This window comes from Lissotriton helveticus, chromosome 8 (genome assembly GCF_964261635.1).
Source record: "Lissotriton helveticus chromosome 8, aLisHel1.1, whole genome shotgun sequence".
In the NCBI taxonomy this organism is placed as follows: domain Eukaryota; kingdom Metazoa; phylum Chordata; class Amphibia; order Caudata; family Salamandridae; genus Lissotriton; species Lissotriton helveticus.
The window spans coordinates 1,064,381,257-1,064,403,825 of NC_136069.1; positions in this window are offsets into that span (position 1 = coordinate 1,064,381,257).

Genomic DNA, 22,569 nt, shown 5'->3' on the forward strand with positions numbered 1-22,569 from the left:
GAAGGGCGGCAGGAGGGGGCACAATAACAATGGACCACCAAATAAAAATAAGAAGAAGAACTTACCTTACCTCAGCCAGCCACATCACGCTCCCTCCTACTCCTCTGCAGACAGGATACTGAAATTCCTGTAGCCAATCCTAACAGTGTTCTCACAGCATGAAAGCAGCACCAGAATTAGCCTTAGCGCCCTCGATTTGCTCTCATAGGGAGACTGGAGACGGTGTCTGTCTGGAGACACCTTCACTGTGTATGGCGATTTGGCCGGCCTGAGACGGTTGGGCAAACTGTCATGTGCAATGAAGGTAGTGCAGCTACCACTCCCTCTCAATGCCTGCCACGCCCCAGGTCCCACCCCTAAGACTCATCACACTGAAGAAAAATAAAACGATAATAAAACAGGTTTAAAACCTGTTTTATTATTGTTTGTTTTACACATTTTTGCGAGGGTGCTGGCAGGGGGGAGCGATGCTTCTCCGCCATAGCAGAGGAACTACCGCTGCCATTCTTGCAATCTGTGAATAAATATAAAAGTAAATGAGAAATGTCTTGCAAAATGAAACAAAAAGTTTAAAAAACAGTTTTACTTTTTTTTCCCTTTCGCTAGTCATTTTGGGGCGTATGTATGACGCCAGTTGTGTCGTGCTTGCACAACGCAATGTGGTACATGCAGAGCGCAACTCAAAAATTAGATTTATGACACCACGCAAGGTCACCTTGTGTGGCTCTGAGTGGCTTCACAGATCTCAACTAAATCAACATGGCACAAATCGCTGTGTTGCCTTGCTCTGTGCTAGGGATGTGTTCCATGGGAGTTGCATGGGTGTTTACACGCAACTCCCATGGTTTTTTGTGCTTTCCTAGATTCGCAAGAACTGGTAAACCTGGGAATGCGCCACAAAGATACGCAATCCTAGGAGAGGTGTAACGAGGAGACATTTCTTTCTTTCTCCCCGGTACTTGCTCTTTCGATGTGTGCCGCATTCTGGAAGCACACATTTAGAGGAATATGCCTCTCAGGATTGTCTTGTTGCAAAAAGACGCCCCTTCCTGCACAAAGCAATCTTGCATGCAACACAGGCACTTTTCCACTATAGTGCAAGGGTACCTTAGTTGGGGCTAGGCAGTCAAAACGGCACCAGCAAGGGGAAAAGGTAGGAATGCGCCATATTTATTTAATTACAGCACATTCCTGCCCTTTCCCTGTCACGCAGTACAGAGCAGCAAGGACACTTGCTGCTCCGCACCGTGTTACAAATCTCATAAATATGCCCCTACATTTCTAAGACTGACGCAGATTTAAACATAAAGGGGCATATTATCAAGGACGGGCGATACATTATCGCCGCTTTTATCGGCAGGAAACTGCCGATAAAGCGGCGATAATGGGCTTGATAATATGCTCTAAGGAATTCCTATCGAAGCCCATGTTAGATGTCTTCACATCTAACATGGGCTTCGATAGGAATTCATAGAGCATATTATCAAGCCCATTATCGCCGCTCTATCGGGAGTTTCCTGCCGATAAAAGCGGCGATAATGTATCGCCCGTCCTTGATAATATGCCCCAAATTTCGGTATCTCACAATGATCGCTGCTCTAGTGTTCATGTAGTTCACTCTTGGCCCCAGATTGAGCCTCTTTTAAATACGTTTTTTTCAGCCAGGTGAGCAAACGGGTTACACCTGCGCTGGAGGTTTTAAGTGAAAGAGCTGCATGTGTCAACTTCCTAAAGAATGATTGGCACAAACATCACCGGTGTATGCTGCAGAATTTCCTTTTTTTTTACTTCACATTTTAAAAGGAATGCCGCTTTTCCACCAAACTTAAGAGCTACGCATTTTATTTTTATTTTTCATAGTGGAATTTCTAAACCTACTTCCCTGCACAGGTGTTGCAGCCTGCCTTTCTAAACAAGAAGGGACTATTTTAAAATTGTTTGCACTGTCATATTTGTAGGTGTAATACGCAGGCTAAATGTTAAAGCCATTATTGATAAATGTTAAAGTCAGCACAAGTGAAAAAGATAAATTATTTGTTTCAATATGAATATCAACTATTAGCATCTTACACCTCATCTTTGCAACAAAAAAACCCAAAGCCAATAATGCAAGCTTTGAAATGTTGCTAGGTGGACTAACACGAAAATATTTTTGTACTTATTAATATTGGAACCACTTCACAAAGCTAAGTCTACTCACACATGAATGTATTCCTGTGCCTGGGTATAAATCTCTGCCTAGCTGCAGATCCGTAGCTCTGGGCAGAGATTTACACCTAATAGTCAGCATGGGTATCCTATCCTCACCTCTTCAGAAGAGGGTGTGCGGAAATATACAACTCAAAATATAAACATAACGTTGGTATCAGTAAATTTACAAGCATATTTTAGAAATAAATCAGTAAAATGTTGTTCGACATAGAAAAGGCGGAGTTGTCCACCTACGCTATATACTAGAACTACAAAGTGAAAAGAACAGGTAAAGAGGCATCACAGAAGGAAAATTATACACACCTGCCAATCATTACAAGTGAGACCACATGTATGCAGCCCACACATGAATGTCAATTCACCAAAAACCCAGGGCTAGCGGAAGTGACATTTCACGCCACTTGATTTTTACGTTCACTCACACACACATGCATACACATACATTCACACAGACTGTCTCTCACATAAACACACTCTCCCTGCGCACATGCACCCAACATGCATTTAAAAGCATTTTTTTACTTGCCTCTGCTACCAGGGAGGATCATAATCGTGCTTTATTTTTATTTACACTAATAGCAAATAATATATTGTAGTTCACTATTAGTGTAATAACCCCTTCGCTGCTTCTGACGGCCAACGGCCATCGCGCCCACTACCACCATCATGCTGCGCATGTCCATTGGCTGTTGCGGCCCTGCCCACTGTGCTAAATTGCCGCACCACAGCTGAATTGCCGCCGCGGTTAAGCGGACAAAAGAATTGACTACAACAAGGAGGATGGAGCCCCAACCGATTTCCATAAGGACGAGCTACCACTGTGTTCCTGGCACTAATTTTGCTACCTCTGAGGCCAGAGATCGCAAGTATAGTGCCTGGAATTGCAAGGGGCAATCAAGGGGTCACAGTTACAACCCCTGTTGACCCCTAAATGATGGCCATAAGCCCACATCTTGGAATCTGCCTTCTTTCCTTTGTGCAACGGGAAGTTGTGGTAGATGATATCTGCTACTTTATGTTTTGAGTCATTGTGCCAGAGTGTGTATGTGTGTTTGTTTGGAACAGGCATCATGTTATAATGTGTCCTTCGGCATTTGTGAAAAATAGTGGTAGATGTGAGCAGAGTCATGTATTTTAAAGTCAATTAACAATTTACATATCAGTATTTTTTTAAATATCTGTGTGTATTATGTTTACAGTTTTAACAATGGGATTTGAATAGGTGTCTGTTATATCTAAAATGAAATCAACATTTTAATATTTCATTTTATTTCATTAATGTTTTAATATTTTCTAACATATGTATTTTGTAGTTTGACTAGGTGTCTGCAATATGTAAAGTTTTAAATATTTTTTTTCCTTTCATGTTTCTTAAGTGTAGGTGTTTGTGCTGTTAGTGGTATTCTCTGCCTCCTTTGATTTCTGTGGGAGTCTCTTGCTGTACCAGTGAATGTCCCCTCATGAATACAAAGGCAGTAGGCATTTTCTAGGAGTTCTGTTGTTGATTGGTTCCCATAGCACATATAGAGATGGGGACAGGTGTCTTTTCTTTTCAGCAGGCTCTCATCCTTCCATTGGCATCAAACAGGGGAGCACATTGCCATGTTCGACCTTTCAACCTTTAATTACTGCCAAGGTTTCCATTTTAACCCGTAATTTAGGGATGGGACTATAAATTAGTACTACGAAAGACATACGTTTAGTGAGCAGTGGGTACAATGTCTGCATTTCAGACAGTGGATATTTCTGCCCTCTGCCTGCATTGACACTTGCTTGTGCATATATAGTTCAGGTACTGTCATGAGAGAAGGTGTTCCAAGCGAAGATTGTAATTCATTTCTGTGTAAAAGATAAATGCATTGGAATATGCGCATGTGACACGTCCCAGCATGCCCTGGAGGGGCAAGATCTGTGCATATGTCAATTCATGCAGATGCAGCCCATTCCCAGTAGCGGCGGTGTTGTGGACGAGTGGGAGGGAGGGAGGACATAGGGGACGCCGGTGGGCAAAAAATTAAAAATAATAATAATACATAAAAAACATACCTGGAGCCAACCACGTCGTGCTATTTTGCTCCTCTTCTCGTGGGCACAGGTTCCCAGTTTACCCTATGGCCAATCCTGAAGCTGCTCTCATGCATGAGAGCAGCTTCAGGATTGGCCTGAGTGCCCTCAATTTGTGCTCACAGATGGACTGGAAGTCTGCGTCTGCTCTCGCAAACCTAGCAACGCAGCTGGGTTGGAGAAAGCTTCAATGCTCATGATGATTTGTCCGGCCTGAGACCAGGGCTAGACTGGGAACACAAACTGGCCATGTCAATTAAGTTGGGTGGGGAGTGGTGCCGATGGGAAGCACTGCTGCTGCTGCTTTTGGTACAGTGGGCCGACATTGCAGCACAGCTGCAAAACCACCCCCCAAGAACAGCTTCCAACGGTCAAAAACTGCCCCCCACCCTTCCAGCCCACCGGGGAAATGCCTGGTGCCTGCTGCGGCCCGTCCGGCCCTGCCTCAGATGGGCAGCCAAACCGCCATGCGCCATGAAGGCAGTGCACTACCACTCCTCTTTTCATCCTCCTGGCCTCACCCTCAAGGCTCGGCAGGAAAGAAAAAATAAAACACGCGTTTACTATTGTTTTATTTTTCCTTCCCCAACGTTTTTGGCAGGTGATAAGATTGAGATAAGACATTTGTGAATCAGCCCTAAGTGTTCAAAGAAGAGCTCCCAGAAGATGAAAGGTGTCCAATTTTTTAATCTGACATTTTGTGCACACCAGTGAGAGCGAGTCTCAACTGGGAGGGAGACCACTTGGTTCTTTACCAATTTGCTTTTGAGATTGAGTCAGATCGTAGAGTGGGGCAGCAGGGAAACCTCTAACACACTGCCTGCTGCAGTGCTTCTATCCTGCGTCTACTTTTCTCCAGAGGCACATCTCTAATGTACACAAGCTCAGCACATGTAAACTCATCCCTTAACCTGCTAAAGTACACTTTCAGCTCAAGAGGCCTAGAGGGGTTTCCTGGACAGATTTTACAACCTGAGCATTTCTCTGCATTCCTGAATCCTGTCCATCATTTTATCATCCTTTATATGTCCTTATATGTCCTAGATGTTTTGTTTTGATGAAACAAATTCGCCTGTTCTTGCTTTTTAGGTACTTTAGTTTTACACATTCTTGTTATTTTTAAATAATAATCCCTGGGGTTGCATTATTTTATACCCCTATAGGTTGACTTGTGTCAGGTCAGGTCAAAATAGCTTTATTTAGAGAACACATATCTTAAAAGCTGCACATTTCATATAAAATTGTGTCGTTTTTGTCCTGCTATCAGAAAATAGCGAACGTGAACAAAGAACTGTTATACTCTGTGTGTAGGGAATCTCAAACTGGTCTTGGTATATATCCCACATAGGGGTTAGGAAAATCCCACCTAGCACCCCTTCTGAATGAAGGTGATGAATAATCTTTCAAAGATCACTCTACTGAAAAATGCAGATCATATAGCAACCTTCATGCGAAATATTACATTAACAATTGAAACTTGCAATGCATGCCACTCATAAAGATCAACACAAGAGCGATTCATACCTGCCCTAAATATGAACAGTCATGACTTCATAGAACCACAAAGAAAATGAGTCAAATCAAACTCCTTCACCAACAAAATCACTTGTACGACTGAAGGAAGCATCTAATGCACCGCTATAAATTATGTTTAAAATAAATTCACCTCTAAATAAACAAGGCCACAACTCCAGTTCTCCTAAGAAATACAAACAGCCATGAAAACAATTCTGCACATCATTGCAGACACTATCTACAACAATGTACATAATAACTTACAACTACGCTTGACATTTCATTAGATAAGAACACAATGGAACATTCAATTTGAATCCTAACTAGATTCACTTGCAATATTATCAACACAATAGTACCGCCTTCAAATCATAAATCTCAAAGGACCACATCTCCAAATCATTTCTACCTTTATCAGTGTTTCAGGTCTCAACACAACTATTTATCCCTTTCTAATATAATCTTGCATCACACAATGTTAAAACAACGAGGGTTGTGTACATTTTATCTTCCACTAGTGGTTGCGAAAAGATGACAACTTTATAACTTTATGCAGTTGCAAAGCTGGTGTATTTCACATAACATTGCTGCCATCTGCAATGTAGGGTCGGATTGGCCATAGCTGGCACCGGGCATTTCACTGGTGGACCGCCAGGGTGGGGGCCGGTTTTAGACCCCTGAGTTTTTGTCACCTCCAACAACCCCCAACAGCGGTTTCGGTTCTCTGCTAAAATATACAATGAAAATGTTTTTGTTGTACAATCTTCCTATTAAATGTGTTTTTTGCAGGTATTTTCGTTCCCAAAACATATTATCATGTATTTTTCTTGATTTCACATAGTTGCTGAAGTTTAAGAAGTGGTTCATGGTAAAATTAGCCACCTTTGACCACTCCTACAAAAAGACACGTCGGTGACCTTGACCAAATACAACTGAGAACTTATTTCCCACATCTTTTCCAACTGGAACCAAAATCTTCTTGCCAAAGCCACAGAGGCCTCCTAAATGAATGTAAAGGACATTATTTCTCAACTACCATGAGCAATTGGATCACTCCATGCCTGAAGAACACTAATCCTATATGGCTTTGGCAGCTGCCAAAGCAGTGGCTTGATTCATACCCTTACCAATTGTGTGACATTTATTTTAAAAGGTCATCATACTTCTAAGCATAGTTCACACTATTCTTTTAGGTTATACTAGCACCTGCAATGCCCCTATCCCCGTTAATATGTATGTAGCTACTTCTGTGATACATGTTTGAGTCTCTCAGAATCGGAAATACATTTCCCACTTATATCATTGAAACTCAGTGGTTTCTGATCATGGGAAATGAGCCTACAATCATGCCTCGTGTGGCTCATAGGTCCATCCTGAAAAATCTATCTCCCACAAAGAAAAGTATTAAATAACCCTAAAATCCCAATTTAGCTTGCTGGAAGTGATTAATACCGAAATTATTGTGTATGTGTAGTAGTGACTAAAATACATAAACCAAAAGACCGGTTATTAATTATCTGTTTTAGTGTTTGATATATTGGAGCTTCGAGGTTGTATACTTCTCTCATAGTTGCTGGAATTAATAATGAACAACTATGTTTCTCGAGCTGAAGAATATTTTAATTAACTTATGTAAAATAGCCAAGCTTAGCTTAAGCTTCAAATGGAACCCTACACAAATAAAACAGAGCAGAAGGCACAGCTTTGATGATTTTGTGTGCCTGTGCTAGGCAGCTGACAATTGATTTTCATCAGCAATTTGTTTAGGATTATGGCCCATAGCCTTTCTGTCTTCAGTCCTGTATGGGGCATCTGCTGTAGTGAAATCAGAAAGTGCTGGGAGGCCTTAAAAGTGAAAAAGTCTAAATTAGATGACAGCGGGTGAAGATGGAATGCAGACAAAAGCTTCATCCTAAGGCTATGTCCTCTGCTATGTTAGATTTATAGTGCTGCAACCACTCTCTCATAGCAAGAAAATATCACATAATGTTGAGATTCAGTCTATGTGCACTGTGTGTATATTTGTGGGATAGGACACCCAGTGTAGGCAGACTAATTCTGTCCAGCAACCTGAAGAGATTAAATATATCTATGGAGGACAAGAACTTATCTGACTGCTGTGCTGGGCCTGGTTTCTGTATTGACTGCTGGGAGGAAATTAAATCACATGGTACAACATCAGTGTTGAGCCACTGTGCCTTCTGGGGAATTTAAATCCTGAAAGCCTGTCTGCTTGCTTTGCCAGAAAGTGCTGCAGCCCATTTTGACTCATACCGAGTAAACAGAGTTGTAACTAGAAAAACGTTGGTGACCAGCAAAAGTTGTGTTGGGAGACTGAACTGTTGCAAACATCTGCAACCTGAAGAACATGCTACACAAGTGGATAGAAGCTGATGAAGTGCTCCACCAAAGGCTGCCCGATTGCAGGATCCCAATTAACTAGAGCCATGGTAAGACTTTGAAAAGATTTTCTGGCGGAGGAAACCTCTGCAATGACTTTATACAAATGTAATGAGATCACTGGCACTAACCAAGAAGGTTAATTGACCTGACAGTTGCCTTTTGTAGGTCAAGACTCAAAATCAGAGGCTTATAGAGGACCGTGATGAACAAGTAGTATCCGTCTGCAAAGGTCTGCACTAAGTATTTGCAAAAGGTGTGAACTAAGGTGCTTTGCAAACCTATCTGAACTTGTGGATGCTTCACTTTATGTAGCCACTGTCATTGACCCATTGGATCATTCTAAACTCCAGAAACGTTTCGAAAGCCCCAAGATAAATGTCTCAAGCAATTGGAACTTGGCCCACCTTTGAGCTTTTTCAGCCACATGTCCGTCATTCACCTGCCTGCTAAGGTTCCATGATCCCAAGAATAGTTCTGTGACTCCGCAGAATCCCCACAACATGGCTCCTAATGTGGGGCATCAACGTGAGGGAGTGCACACTGTTGGAAATTCAACTGCAGCTGCAGTGGTTGCAGTGTATTCTTGTATTAGGTTCCTCTGGGTTTGGCCACTGCGCTCGGCTGATGCTCACACTGTTATAAAAGATTTGCATGACTTTGTCGGAACATATACCCTGTGTTGCTTTCCATTCTGACAAGGGTCCGGCTTTTGCCTCTAAGGCTTAATGTGATTTGATGATGTCCATGGGAGTGCAGGTGCATTTCTCGTCTCCAATCCATATAGGCCTGCGGGCAATTCTGTTGTGGAGCGGATGAACCGTGACTTAAAGCAATCTTTAACAGCAGGTGTATTAGGAACAGGGTGTGGCTGGTTAACTAACCTTTATGGGGTTCAAAGTGTTCGTAATAACCTCCCAAGAAGATCCCAGCATGGACGAACCTAGTACTAAATGCTCTTTGGCATCAAGAGGTTTTTCCAGACCTTGATGGTCTGGATGTTGTGGTGGCTGACTCAACCATTGACGTAGATGATCACTGTGCTGCTTACAGGATCTACAAAAGTGTCACAGCGCTCTGGCTAAAACGCATTTGCCCTCTACTTCGCCATCAGATGCAGCTGTTTTGATTGCTGTTTGTGTCTGGCTTCCTAAAGTTGGATATCTGGTTCATGAAAAGGTGGTGATCAAGAAAAAATTTGATTCCTCCAACGGTGCTCCTGTTCCAGTACTTGGTCTTCAGGTTCCAAACTGTGATTTTACCTCCACTACCAAGACAATCGCTATGTTTCCATTGGACATGCCAGTTATACCATATGGCCAATAGTCAATAGTATCAACCAAATAATTAATATATAAACTAACACACATAAAGATGATTAAAAAAACTCTATTTTTTACAACTATATTTAAAATGATATTTACAACAATATTCTTGAAAGCAATATTAGTTACCTAAAAAAATCAATATTCTTGACAATATTTCTGTATCTTGATGCTGTTGTGTCACTTTATTTTTTCCTGATATTTCTGCATCCGATCTAAATGTGCACCATTAGCATTTCTTTGACAATATTTACATTTCCATAAATCATTACTGCAATTGATTTGCCAATCACTTTTTTAGTGATTTTCTTCCATTATACTATATCGTTTGAATCAATTAGTCATTTTTTGCCATTCTTGAAACATTTTTCTTATTAAACCTTTATCTTTTTACTATTTTCTTTTAGACATTTAGGGCCAGATGTAGGAAGCCAATTTGCGATAGCAAACGCTGATATTTGCAGAATTTCAGCATTTGCGATCGCAAATTTGCAGTGTGCAATGTAGCCCACAAAAACCCCCTCGCAAAATAAGGATCGCAACATTTGCGATTCCCTAGTTTGCGATTGCATTTAAGGAATGGCAAATTGTGATTCCTTAAATACAATGTAAGAAGCACAAAATAAAGTGCGATTTGGCCTTAAGGAAATGCAAATTACCACCAACTTCAAGTTGGTGGTAGTTTGTGAATTCCTTTAAATAGGCACTTTTTTGCTTTTTTAAAAGTGCCATGTGGCACACATTCATGCCCTTAGGAAATGTATGTGTGCCACATGTTCACACATGCATATTTCAGGGGTGCAACAGGGTGTCCCTCTGGAACCCTTGAACCCTTGAAATTACGTACACAACTTGCGAGTAACTATTGGGTACTCGCAAATTGCTTGCACAATTCCCATTCATTCCTATGGGCATCTAGGCCCATAGGAATGAATGGGAAGGTATTCCTTGATTGCAAATCACAATTTGCAATTCTCAATTAAGGAATATTAAGAAATCGCAACAAATATTAAGATTCATACCTACATGGCAATTTTCGAGTCCTTAATAGCGATTCCCTAAAAATTGCGATAAAGGACTCGCAAAACTGCTTTAACCTACATCTGACCCATAAACTCTTTCGTTTGTTGACTGTACTGTTATTTCGTTGGTTTGTTAAACATAACACTTGACACAGTTTACCTGCAGATTGCCTTTTTGCTTAAGCCAAGCTGCTAAAAGACGATATAAGGCTACCTTTTAAAAATATATATTTACCTTTATGTGTCTTCTGATTGATCAGCTCACAAGAATAATACGGCTCATGCTGTAACAGCCTAACCATAAAGCTCCCTACAGTACTACATTTTGATTTCTTGCTTACATAAAACTAGGCATTCACTAAAATGTCAACAACATCATAGTCACAGATCCTAGGTATTAAAGAAGAAAATCACACAGGGGAGAGGAGTTGGCCTAATAGCTAGGGCGGCCGACCTAGAACCTGCGGAACTGGGTTTGAGTCTTGGCAATGAGACTGAACATCCTGTGATTCTGGGCAAATCACTTAATCTCCCCGTGACTAACAAAAAAATGAATGTGTCCTCAGGTAATGCAACTGGTGCTATGTAAAGCACTCTAATACCCGATTCAGGTCAAGTTTGCGCTATATTAAACTATATAAAATAAAATTAAAAAAATTCCTGGACGTTTCTAAATTCATGTTTGAAAACTATCACTTTTAAAAACAAATACTTCTGAATGCACTGCTATAATCTGCTTTACTAAGGTGAAACAGGTGAAAGGGCCTGGCCCATTAGATCTAGACCTTTTGTAGAGACATACTCCGATGGTTGTTTTTCACAGCATGAAAGTGTAAAAGGGAGAAAAGTTGTTAACAGATAGTAAAATAGCCAATAATTCTCTCAGATGCATAAGAACCCACGGACAACTAAGTGACGTTAGTTCGTTTATTATAAAGCCAAAAATAACTGCACATAAAGACACCTCAGCACAAGGATATAGAAATACAAAGGAATTAGCATAAAGCCAAATCTCCGCATCCAATTTAGGCTGTGCGGCATGAGCAAAACTGATAGTTCCAGAAGTAGGATACAAAAAGTTAGGAAGCATGAGTGCAAATTTCCCTGATTTGAGATTGAGGGTTGATAATGGAAAAGGATTAAATCTATCCCTACTCTAACACTAAGGTGATATCCCTACATAAACATTTTCAAGAGGAAGGAGGAAAGGTGTCAGTGAGTGGAGTCTTCCTAGAAGCCCCTCCACCATCAATGGGTCAAGTAGCGTAAAGCCACCATCACAAAGAAAGAGCTTGTTCTGGGATGCTCTCTCTCTGAAGACAAGAAAGAAGTGGGGTACTTTCCCTAGGTTCACAAACAGTTATCCACTAGTAACATTCCCATCATGCACCTCGAATCCCGGCAGTCATTCTGGGGGCAGCCCTGAAGGTACTTTTCCACGATATTGACTGTGTACCTGGCTCGCAACAATTTGACCTCTGTTTCCAGGCTTTCTCGTATGTGAATCCCAAATGTGCTTCCTTTATCGACCCAAGTCACATGATTGTAACTTCTTCTCTCCTTGCCTAACTAGTAAAACAAAGGCATTATTCTGCCTAAAAAAACGCGTCTTCACCTGCAACACAATGCGCAAGAAAGAACAGATTCCACAGCACGCAAACAATTCAAACTATTAAAGCAAGAGTTTTCAGGGACACTTGCATTTGAGGCCTACAATTTCGGCAAATATAAGAATGGAACATGTAAGCTTTACAAAATCATTGGGCAGTAAACAGGAAAGCAATCTGAAAGCAAAACTCAACAGGGGCAGAGTCTTTATTTTTTATTATTCCTACCCTACCTATGATGGAAATGGTAAGCTTACTTCATCTATCTAACATTTTATGATTTTAAAAAAGCAGACGGAAATAATTCAGAGTATATAAATCCTTGCACCTCTCTGATACCATAATTCCTAATTAGAGCATTGGAATGTTGGGAGCTCCATTGAAAACAATGAAGTGCTCCAGGCTTCTGATGACTGGTAGAAACCCTGAGCTCCAGCATTCCAATGTTGTCCTTCACAGCTATTCTTATGATATGCTGCCTTTAGATATTGAGGTAATGAGTTTGTACCAGTCATTAAAAGGAATATCTCAGTTTTACAGACATTGACCACAGTAACCAGATAACATGGAGAAGTGAGAGAATATCCTAAATACTTGGTCAAATAAAAAATACCTTCAGTGGGTTGTTGTTATATTTTGAGTCTGACAGCACATCGATGCTAGCCTGCTGAGTTGCTGAGTAGTCCTGCATTGGTCCCAGTTCCTGAACCTGCTCCTGCCTACTCAGGTGTGGCTGGAGCTGAATATCATTCATACCCCTAATGGTGGGATTACATTTCTCCACCTCTGTATTAAGTATTGCATTATTTTCCTTTGCAAAGACCAGGAAGATGTTCCCCTGAGTTAATTCATCAAGGCTCCTTAAACCCATAAGGCTTATAAGTGAGGCCCTGCTGTCAGCAGCAGACAGCTTTGATGAAGATAAGGGGAGTGCTTAATTTTTTTCTACCAAGAGTATCCTTTGCCGTGATACCAGCATCATCTGTGGTGTCCGGGTTATTTAATTTAGCAACTTCCAAAGCTCCTAGAGTCTTCTGGCAACTTGTAAGTGTGCCCCTGCATATGCCCATGTAAACTGTCAACAATTGGCCTTCATGGGCTTCCTCCCAGCAACATTATAACTTTTTTTGAGGCCACAGTTGAATGAGAGAAGGCCTGATTGTTCCCACAAATCCCATTTGTCACTTCTCTTTCTCCAAATGTCCATCGCAATTTGTGGTAGAGACAAAGGAGATATATCCGTACTATCGGCATTAGTGGCTTTAGCGCCGGCAGGATATCCAGAGCCTTAGTTTGGTACCCCCTCCATTATAGATTTTTGGAGCTGGAGCAATGCTTTTGGTTTGGACAAAGTAGAAAAAACATCTTTCCTTAGCATTAATGGTTTAGCACTTTTCTTTTGATGGAGCAGCCAGAAACCTTCTTTATCAGGCTCACACTTAGCTTGATCCTATGCATTTGTAACTTGGGAAGAATGCTTCCTTAAGAACACTGCAAAGTTTGATATACAGCTAGTTACAGGGGAAGTGGAGGGTGGAAAGAAGGAGTCAGAGTCACTTACCTTACTGTCAGATGGTTGCATTTGCAGTTCTCCTCCATTAGCCGGAGCAGCCACCCTATTACATACCAATTGAACAGTTTGGCTTAGCTTCCTGATTTGCAGATCTTAGGATCTTGAATAATGTTTATTGAAGTTCTTTGCCTGCCTTACCTGCATTACCCTAACTCTAAGCTCCCTGGTAGACCAGCCTGGCAGGCCATGATTACAGTGCCCTCTTGCTTCACTTCACTGCCACGACTAATCTGTCGATGGAGGGGGAGTAATAGACACTCTGTCTCTTCCTACAAAGAGCAGAAGCAAGCTCAAATTCACAGAGAGAATTAACATAATAATACTAATAAGTAAAAATGGTCCGGAGCATGGCCAAAGACTATAAATTAGGCCAAGTACAGAAACAAGCTCGTGGTGGGCAGCAATAGCAGAACACACAGCCATGGAAAGAGCAGCTTCTGATGGGTTTATGCTCAGCTAGGTTTATGCTCAGCACAGCTTAGCTTTGACTCTCTGCACCCTCCCTCTCAAAGTACCAAGAAGATATCAATCACCAGAGTGCCAGAGGTCATGGAGGTACATCCGTCCTTTTACCGGTGGGACTATTGTGTAGAGCATGGCATCAGGGCACACATGGGCTCAGCTGCAAGTATGTGGTATTTCCCATACATGTGGCCATACTCACTGTTGGGGTAGTGCTACATTACCTCATAGCTGTCAAAGTTTCTGATTGCTATGTGTGACATGTCCATAATTTCAGTGTAATTATGAGTGACATTTAAATGACTATGAGTGACACTTTCTCACAAGCAAAATCAAGCAACGAAGATGTGTGAAACATATAAATATCAGAAATTACACCCATGTGAGCAAGGAGAAACAGTGTTAAAGTTGCCAGGTGTCAGTAACAATAAATAGAGCCAGGGTTAGGGCACAGGCAGAAAATTTAACATCCAACCTGCCACCGCATAGTTGGAGACCTGTAGCCTGCACCAACCGGGCCTCAGTAGCTCCTCCCTGCCAAATAATCAGTCAAATTAATGGCATCATTCATGACACACAGCATCTGTCCAGGTGGCTCTCTGGCAGTCCCACGTGGGACCCGACAACAGGATGTGAGAGGTCCCAGCATGGAGTCTGATCAGAGCTGTCTGATAGGTGTGCTTTCAGGCCGCAACTGAGCTGCAATTTTATTCATGGTGTTGCGTCAGTCACACGCACTTAATAGTAAATTGAGAGGAGCTCCTACTTTCAGGAAGCACCCTCACATAGACTAAGGTCTATGATCATCTGTGGGATATAGAAGTATCAGAGACCTTCATCACATTCTGTGAGCGTGACTATTATGTGTTATACTTCGGCCAAGTGTCTCATTACATCAGCTGTAACCAGCTGATGTACCCCCCTCTTGACACAACTGAACCCCAGACCACTGAGCTGTAACCAGCAGCTACGTAACCTCCACGTTCTCACAACCGCAGACCTAGGGATTGAAGGTACTAGCTGACACTTAGGGGTCCCTTAGGATGACGGGCGGACTTAGTCCGCCCGCCATACCATCGAGGATAGGGACCCCCCGCCATAAGGGCGGGGGTCTCATGGGGGGTATTATAATGCGCCCGCCACAGTGGCGGGCGCATCATGCATGTTTAACATTGTGGTGCGCGGTGCTCTCAGCACCGCCCGCCACAATGCTAAAAATGCTTTTGATGCATTTGCATACACAAAGCGGCAGGCTCCGCGCGGTGCCTGCCACTTTGTGTATGCAAATGCAGGGGGGTACCACAGGTACCCCCCATGTGCACCCCACCTCGCCTTCACCATGGGGGCCCGCAGGGGGCCCCCAAAGTAAAGACCGCATGCCTTTCCGTGGCGGCAAAGGCATCAGAATGAGGCCATTATAATATGGTTGACGGTGTCTGATAGACACCGCCAGCCATATGAACCTTTTCCACCCCGGCCGCAGGTCGTCCGGGCGGAAAAGCGGCGGATGGTGTTTCCCTCCGCCGTTGTCCCCCCCATTGTAATATGGCGGGTGGAAATAGGTGGCGGGCGGTCACGGATGTCGCCTGCATGTCAGTGGCGATCCGCCCGATATCCTAATGGACCCCTTACTGTCTCTGTAATGAGCAGCGCCGTCTTGGAACAGTCCATGCCTGAGAAGACTCCCCCTGCACGGGCTCAACTGCGGGAAGGGGCCGCGGTCCAGGACTCAAGTCACTCGATGACCAGGCCATTCTGAAATTATGACTGCTCAGTGCAACATTGGGGTTGCCCGTGGGTCATCAGAGTGTAATTTACGGAACATTGGGCACAGCAAATAACTTGTGGTACGAACAATTGCAGTTGGATTGCGGCTGCCAAACTCAAACTGTCTGCTGCATTGGCCGCCTGCCTATGTGTGTGAGTAACAGAGTGTCTGTTCTCTCCTGACTCTCTCGGCAATAGCCAATGGGCTGCATTTGCAGACTGACCCACTCCGTGGCACGTCACAGCAGTGAATCAAGTTCTGCAGGGGAATGAAGTCAATTGTTACATTGTAGCCTGCCTAAGCCAAACAAGATCAAGCGAACCAGCCGCCCCAAGGCTGCCGCAAGCAGCATGGATTCTGTACTGCAGCCAGCTTTCTGACAGTAGTGCTAACAGCAGAGGAGGCGCTATATAATGCGTGACTTTGCATTTCAGTGCTGTGATCCGGACCACCACACTGAAATGCATTAGTCTAACGCTGGATGCCTGGCATTTGGCAGGGCTGTTATCTCTGATCTCTATGGATCTTGGTTGGAGGCCTCATCAACTGAAACGAAGTAAGGTATGTCATCAGCATAGGTTTGAAACTGGAGGCACCATCCCTGTACGATGTTAATAATAGAGTGCAAATATAATTTAAAGAGCCTAGAATATAACAGGGGGCTATGGGTGACTCTACAGTCATGTTCATAAGCCTTAGAACAATATGATTTCAATTGTCTTATAGGTTTATGCACTATATAGGGAACATTGAACTAATGTAACAGCACAATTTGTGCTGCAAATCATTGAAATGTATGGACTGTGGTCAGCATTTTAAACTTTCTCATTGAGTCAAAAAAACATTCCTGATGAAGTAAAGTAGATCATATTTGAAATTACTCAAGAAAAAAATCCTTCACACATACAATCAAACTAGAACTCATTACTCAAAATGTTACTTCATTGTCGGCATATTCATATAATAAATCAGTAAAAGAAATGCTTCAGAACACAGAGGTATTATGAAAATGTCACTTCATTGTAGTAATTGGCAATGCCTCAGATGAAGGGATTTTAACAGCTGGCAAAGGCACAAAAGTCCTTTTAAGTGAAGTGCTACATGCTTCCTCTTCTAAAAAGGTGGGATTAAAATGAGAAGCAAAAAGCACTGCTTCCATTGAAAATGAAATTCCATAATAAGTTTGAAAATGTGTTTCGTGTATTTCTTTGTTAGTCAGGTTTGGAACTTAACGCATTCGAATAGGAAAGAAATTTGAAGGAAGACTTGCCTGCTAGAGCAACACGTTTGGAACTTGAAAAATACAAATGCTTTTTATTTGATTTAGTCGAAAATCTGATCATGGGTATTAGTAAGAAGGTCATAGTTGACATAACAGGATAAACCCTATGACCCTTCCTTTTCCCCTGAGAAGCCTCTTGTTTTCTTTATATGCTATATATTTTACGGCTGTTGGTATATATATGCTAGAGGCTTTACTTGTAGAGGGTGACAGGCATGCACAGCAGGCTGCTCTATACACGAGCTTAGAGAAGTTTAAAATGTAGGTATTTAATGGTAAAGTTGAGTTAGTGCCCTTTTCAGGAAAACTTTGGGGCATATTTACAAAACCCTTTCGCCACAGGAACGTCACTTTTTGTGACGTTCCTTTTGTGATATGGGCTTTGCCTTATTGGCAAGGCAGAGTTAAACCACCTAACGTGGCTTAATGCTGCCTCGTAAATAAGGCCCCCTTTCATGCTACACGTAGTGTAAAAGGGGCGGGCAATGGCTGTTGTGGTGGGCGGTCCACTCCATCACCCATTGATTTGGACACTATCCCATATCTACAAGGGCAGCGTAAATATGAGGCAGTTCCAAAATTAGGACCAGCGATAACGTGGTCTTAAAAAGGGCCAATGAGAAGAAATATTTAATTTCTCTTTGTTTTTGCTGTTTCTATCTATGCTGCGTTATGCAGCACACATAGAAACAGCAAAAGGTCACTGATTGTTTATGTGCAGGAAGGTAACCCTTCGTTCACATAAACAATTAATTAAAAAAATTACGTTTTGCAACTTCTTGAAGGAAGTGGCCCGTTTAGGATCACCCAGGTCACTTGAGATTTACAACCGGTACACCAGCAAAACCCAACAAAACATTAATTTGGCCAGACAGACCCGCCCCAGGGACTAGAGAATGAGCAATAGAACTATTTGTTGCACCTGTATCCACCAAATTCCATTGTTGAGCCATGCAAATCCGCAATAACATAAGGACCACGCTGATCTACAAATATCAGAACTGGTCACTCACTCTGTCCCTGGCTGTCCTAGCTATAAGACAGTCCTGTCACCTCATCCGTGTCATAATCATCATGATAGTACTGCCCACCCCGGGGGTCATAAAAATTATTATTATAAGAACGACCCTGCGAGGCTGCAGTGTTTTGAGCCCTATCCTGTCCACCAGCTCCACGACCCTGTCCATGTGAACCTAGTCCACTAGGGACCACCACCTTCTGCAAAAGCACTTGACGCTCGCTACACCAGTGTTCCTCCTCTTTACAATATGCATACTGATTCAGCCCTACAGACATAATATTCGGCTGCCTGCTAGTGCGTGGAAGCTGTCGGGCCATACCGCCACGCCCTCTACCATTCCCTCTAAAAGCCTGCTGCAGCAACACCTTTGTCTTCAAATTCTTGTGCTTCTTCTCTGTCCTCTCCTTATCCTCATTTTCTCTATGTTCATACTAATATGCCATATTCAAAATGACAGAAGGGTAAGAGGTGGACCAGATACTTTCGGAGACCTGCAATCGAGTCGCAATTTCAGGAAGCAAATTTGAAACAAATCTATTAACAATTAACCGGACACCTCCCTCAATAGACAGATCCTGCCCACTATAATCCAAAAACACATCTTCAAACCGAGTGCAAAAATCACACACTCTCATCTTTCTTCTGTCGACAAGCCGATAACTTGTCCCAATCAACCTTTCTCGGTGGAATAAGAGAATGTATGCACATGATAATGTGGTCTGGCAAACGCAAGTATCTCTGCCTTAGGTTTATCACCCAGCTTCCTTTCCTGATCGCATACTTTAATTTGATTCCATGTACCACCCAATTTCGCAACATGATCTTGTGTGTGCACGTGCGTGTAAATATCAACCTGAACCAATAAACCACAGAACCTTTCAATATCTGCAAGTGTCATTACTGTTAAAGAGGTAGCTTCAGTCAATTCTTTATAATATGCAGTGTGATGTTTCCAAGGGTCAGGTAACTGAGTAGTAAGAGACAAAACTTCACTCCTTTTCCATGGATTATAAACCCATTGTTCTTGGAAATGGGCAGCAACACCTGGTCTAGTAACAACATCGTATTGATTCCTTAGATCTGGCATCTCAGGGTGATATATAGGATGAACCTCTCGCATAGTAAACTAAGATACCGAAGTGGGACTCTTTTTGAATATAAATCAACAAAAGGTGGCTGTGGGTCTAGCATAATCCTATCTAAGGCATGTGGTCAACAATTCTGAAACTATGACAGAGGAAGAAAAATTATCCTACTTGAAAATGGCACAATAAGATGTCTCTGGGGCATGAAGTATACCCATCAGTTACCGACCGATACCGCCCTTGTCATCATCTGGGTCTCCTCACACCAAGATGATGCCATAGATAGGATTATGCTAGACCCACAGGCACCTTTTGTTGATTTATGTTTCTGTTTGGGGGCTGTGTTGTTGTGCAGGTCAATAAATATGCCCTAGGACCCACTTTCTATCATATGTTGTTGATACTCTTTTTGAATAGCCTATCCCAGTAAGCAAACAATCTTGTAATACTGCCAAAAGCTTGACCATAAGAACAACATATACATTATCTATATTATCACACGAAATCTGTGGTGCTGCATCTTTGAAACACTGCTCCCAAAGACTAATCAGAGTAGCAGACATATGCTTAAGCGTATGTTGTTGTACAAAGGGCTAACAATCTTTAATCAGATTCCACACATCTCAACACTGTAAATGGGATTTCGAGCCCACTGGGCAGCCTGAATAGCTACTACTCATTTCTCTTCATCTCTCACCTCAGACCGTACTAACACCTGCCTCATACGTTCCTTAAGTTACATCCAGTCTCTATCCTCAAATTCACGTTCCGGTGTCCCACTACTCAGTAATGTCGGGGATGGGAAAACAGCATGGGAGCAGCAACAGAAGTAACAGGTACTAACGTCATTGCTGGCTGCCTCGTAGGTGTAAGAGCTGGAAAAAGGAAAGCTGAAATAATAGGTGTGGCAGGAGCACTAACAGTCATAGTTGCCGCAGACAGCGACGACACAGGGAGTACAGTAGGTGCCGTGGCTAAAGCAGTCTGATCAACAGGAGCAGGAGCAGTAACAGCAGAGACCGAAGGAGTGGGTGACTGAGACTGTGAGGGAATAGCAGGACGTATCTTCTGCGGGGCATATGGAGGTGGTGGTCGAGCATCTAGCAATTCTTCCACAAAAGTATCTTTTTCTCCTTGAGCCACATAAGATTTATCAGTATGTTATCGAAACCACCTATCTTCATGTTCAATCCCTATTTCTTGTTTCTCTCTATCATGTGCTACAGCTTTCTGAATCAATGTTTGCATTCTCCCCTTCCGGGCCTCTTTCTCTGCTTTCATTCGCCTCTGTTTATCTTCCTTTTGCCACGTTCGAAGAGAATTAAACATTGACTGCCTGCTTCACTTCGCAACCAATTTTTCCTGCAAAAACACAATTCTTTGGCAATCAAAAGTGCCCGTTAACGGCCACTGCAATTCATCATTTTCCATCGTATATTTGTGCCATAATGTACTAAACATAATAGGGCCAATACCATGTTTCACATACAAATTAGGAGTGCCATCTGGAGGCACCGGCTAAGCTTCTTCCAATTGAGTACCTGCAGAACAACAACAAGAAACCAAAAAGTGACTAATTGCAGGCATTTTCAAAAGGGGTCCGAATTTGTTATTTTGCCTGGCAAAGCAACTGCAAGTGCTTTGAACCCAAAGACGGTCCTCAGACCGTATCAAATACAAACCAAAAATGGTACCATATCCACAAAGAATCAAAACTAACTCACCTGATATATGCAAGTCAAGCAAATTTATTCTCCACTGCCGACTCTTTGGATCAAACGGTCAGTTTCAAGGGTTTTGCCGTTCAGGACTCCAGTCGGGAAGACGACTGAGCGAGGCACCATCCGGCGGAACAGAAGGGGCAGCTACGAGTACGAGAACTCTCTCATGCGGGGATCCCTAATCCGTCTGTCTGACCCGACAATGGCCCGACCTCCCCTCCCACCACGAGAGGTGATAGGTCACTCACCCGAAATAGTCCCTGTTGGGGCGCCAACTGAAGGAAGTGGCCCGTTTAGGGTCATCCGGGTCACTCGCGACCACCTCTCAGCCTTCCATATCAAATGAAGAGTCGGTCAGACAGTAGAGAATACAAACCAATGTTTATTCAGATACACTAAAGCGGAACCTGGTCTGCCCAGTCTCTGAGGAGTGCTGCAGAGGGGACTGGTATTAGCAAACATAGCGATACCTTATGTACATTTCAGAACCAATTAAGGCACGCCCATAATGGAATTTTCCAGGCAGATGCAGCTAAACAAAGAAGTACAGTAGCATAGGTTTCGATGTCTGGGGCCAGGCACACACTATCTCCTACCCAAGGTGGCTCTGTCTGTGTCCGCCACTACCACTAGACTAGTGGGAGAAGGCCTACATCTGGTGGGAAAGGTATACGCTAATAAGAGCAGTGTATTCATTAGCAGAGCAAGGCCTTGGAGAAATGAGTCTCAGCAGAAACTGTTTTGCAGAGAGACAGACTTTAGTTTCGATCATGGTTCAAAATGGCGGCAAAACATAAAATTATGCCGCAACTGCTAACTTACATCAACTAATGCACAAGCAAAGAGAACAGAAACAATTTAATTCCAACATTCTATGTGTGCGACTTTAAGCAGCACACATAGAAGTTTCAGATTGTTTATGTGCATGAAGGGACACCTTCTTGCACATAAACAATCTTTCCCTTCAACGCCGGCACCCTTGCACTATGGTGCAAGGGTGTCTGCGTTAGCGTTAGGCAGCTAAAATTAGTGCCAGCGCACGGAGAAATGCAGGACTGCACCGTATCCTTGTAAATACGATGGAACCCTGCGTTTTGGAAGTGGCGGAGTGCGGCATTAAGTCAAGGGGGCTACGCCGCACAATACCAAATCCTAGTAAATATGCCCCACTCTGTTCTTTTGATACCTAATGATTTAACTCGGCAAAAGACGATGGGTATCAACAAGTGCAATGCAAAACAGCTCCTTTTTCAAGAATGTAAAGATCAAAAAAGGTTTACCTAAAAAGTACTGAGACTTATTGGCCAGCAAGCACCAACATATCAAGGAAACACATCACTAAGTGCAGCTTTAAAAATGGCAGCCCGCTGTGTTTATGGGGCTGTGATAGACTATGAATGACGTGGTGACCTTATCTTCTGGTAAAGAAACCCTCCCTCTTGGAGTGTTAAACCATTAGCACCATTATACATAAAAGTGATAGAAGGAAACAATATGTGTTAATAATAGCACC